Source organism: Dipodomys merriami, unplaced genomic scaffold, assembly GCF_024711535.1.
Source record: "Dipodomys merriami isolate MVZ:Mamm:240054 unplaced genomic scaffold, mDipMer1.0.p SCAF_2146, whole genome shotgun sequence".
NCBI lineage: Eukaryota > Metazoa > Chordata > Mammalia > Rodentia > Heteromyidae > Dipodomys > Dipodomys merriami.
In genome coordinates, this window is record NW_027203545.1 from 7,684 (window position 1) to 10,199 (window position 2,516).

Consider the following 2,516-nt stretch of genomic DNA (forward strand, 5'->3'; position numbering starts at 1 on the left):
GCCTTCAGCATTCAGAAACATGGCTCGTGTTTTCATTGGCCCCAGAATTGTTTTGGAAAGCAGGAGAATGTTCTCTCAACACTTTTAATTTATTTATTGTTGCAAAGGAGAAGTGTAGCCTTGGAGATTTGAAACAAGTGAATTTCCAAGGCATATTCCTAGGTATCAATATCACTTCCATCCCATTTGCACAGTTGCCTAGTAACGTGTGAGTGAGCCCCATCCATCTCTGACCCACTTGCATGGTCTTGCAGCCTCTCTCCTGTGGGAGTAAGACTTGTGTTAGTACAGTGCCAATCCCGTTATTAACTGTCTTCTTTGCAAGTGAAAACAATGTTTTAAAAAATGCTCACAGGTTTTAAAAAAATGCTCACAGGGCATAAGAGAGCAAGGCATGATTGGCTCTGAGAGATAAAGTGGGATGAAGCTGTATTACAAAACTGTTATTTAAACAGAGTTGGCAACTTCATCCATAGTAACTCTTTCTTCAGGATGGACAGAAACACAAACTCCCAAAAACCAGTCTGGCCAAGAAAGCTACATGGACGTCCAATGATTCTAAACTTTTATTCTGTTTACAAGAGAGCTGAAGTCCTGGCAGGAAAGGGGACAGGTCCTATAGGGACAAAATCCAAGTGGTGGTGTCAATGCAGTGATAATGGTCCCTTGTCATTCTGGTGTCAACTCTCAGTCTGTCCAAATCCAGGTGTTGTGAACTCCCTGGGGAGTAGTCTATGAAGAGATAAAAGGGGAAATGCAGTTCTTTGATCAGTTTCTCAGGAAGTGCTGAGAATCATGTCAGGCAAAGTGACATTCTTTTTCTATTGCTGGAGTTTTCTTTTTTTTGGGGGGGGGGAGGGTCCGGTCTTGGGGCCTGAACTCTGGGCCTGAGTGCTGTCCCTCAGCTCTTCAGCTCAAGGCTAGCTCTCTACCACTTGAGCCACAGCGCCACTTCCGGCTTTTTTCTTTTTGATTATGTGATGCTGAGGAATCGAACCCAGGGCCTCGAGCATGCAAGGCAAGAGCTCTACCACTGAGCCACCTTCCCAGCCCCTCTATTGCTGGAGTTTTCTGAATTGTCAATATGACACCATGCCTAGTACATCTCCAAGTGTGTATCTATAGGGAAGAGCATCATTTTCTGTTTTACTTTGCAATACAACACTTCCTCTTGCCATTCTTAAATAGCATCTTTTTGTACAGATCATCCATGAAAGCTCTACTTTGGGACTTAGCTATATAATAGATATGTCTTACATTTATGGAGCTGACCAAGTCCATCTGCAGTTCCCCTTTGTCTTATTAGAAAGAATTTCCATGGATCCAGTGAAACCTTGTATGATGTGTTCCTCAGGCAGTGGTAGGAAAGGACCTACAATTATGTGGCATCTCCATCCCTTCCATAAACTCCTTTCTCCAATCTTCCATCTTGTCTTGATACCAGTAGGAATGGTAGGCATCTCTGAGGGAGGTATATTAGGCCAACATACAAGTCAGTAGCACTATATTTTCACAGAATACATTTCCCTGATGTGGTACAAACTCTGTGTGTATCTGTGAGGGAAGGAGTCGTTGAAGGGGAGGCTTGACCTGGGAGAACACCAATGAGGTTTTACTGGGATAATTCAGAAAGGATGTGATGCACTGCTGACACAGTAGCTACAGAAGAGAAGATGGACAGTGCTCCCTTTGTGTGTGTTCAAGGAAGAGATAGCAAGACAATGGTGAGGGACCTGAAGTGTGGTAACAAGGGTTAAAAATTTGATCTTGGGCTGGGAAGGTAGTTCAGCGGTAGAGTGCATGCCTTGCAAGCATGAGGCCCTGGGTTCGATTCCTCAGCACCACATAAACAGAAAAAGCCGGAAGTGGTGATGTGGCTCCAGTGGTAGAGCGCTAGCCTTGAGCTAAAGAGCTGAGGGACAGTGCCCAGGCCCAGAGTTAATGCCCATGACCAGCAAAAAAAAAAAAAAATTGATCTTTACTGAGTCCTCATCTATTCTGAATTAGCTAGTGTGAGGATGCTAATATTTGATCAAATTTTTTTAATGAAATGTCCCTCTACAGTCTAAAGAGTCATTTTACTTAAGTCAAATGATTGGGAAGGTATAAAAAAGCATGTAAGGCCAGGTGCCAGTAACTCATGCCTGTCATCCTAGCTACTGAGGAGGCTGAGATCTGAGGATAGCCATTTGAAGCTAGCCTGGGCAGAAAAGTCCCCATGAGATACTTATCTCCAATTAACCACTAAGAAACTGGAAGTGGCACTGTGGCCAAGTGATAGAGGGCTCACCTTCAGTAAAAGAAGCTCAGAGATAGCACCCAGGCCCAGAGTTCAAGCCCCAAGACTGGCTAATTGTGTATATATATACTACATATATATGTGTATATATGTATACACACATATATACATGCACATACATATATACATTTATATAGATATGTATATGTATATAGAGAGAAACATAGACATATATACAAAAGCATATAGGAAGCTATGGGCTCATTAATAGGAATTA

The 2,516-nt window shown here is 42.8% G+C and overlaps 1 long non-coding RNA gene across 1 annotated transcript; it reads right to left on the reverse strand.

Moving 5' to 3' along the window:
- Positions 1-548: 548 nt before the first annotated feature.
- LOC138834431 (uncharacterized) lies at positions 549-1,459 on the reverse strand. Its single transcript, XR_011374104.1, has 2 exons — positions 1,258-1,459; positions 549-732 (listed from the first exon to the last, which is right to left on the reverse strand). It is a non-coding gene; the product is annotated as an uncharacterized lncRNA (long non-coding RNA).
- Positions 1,460-2,516: the final 1,057 nt, after the last annotated feature.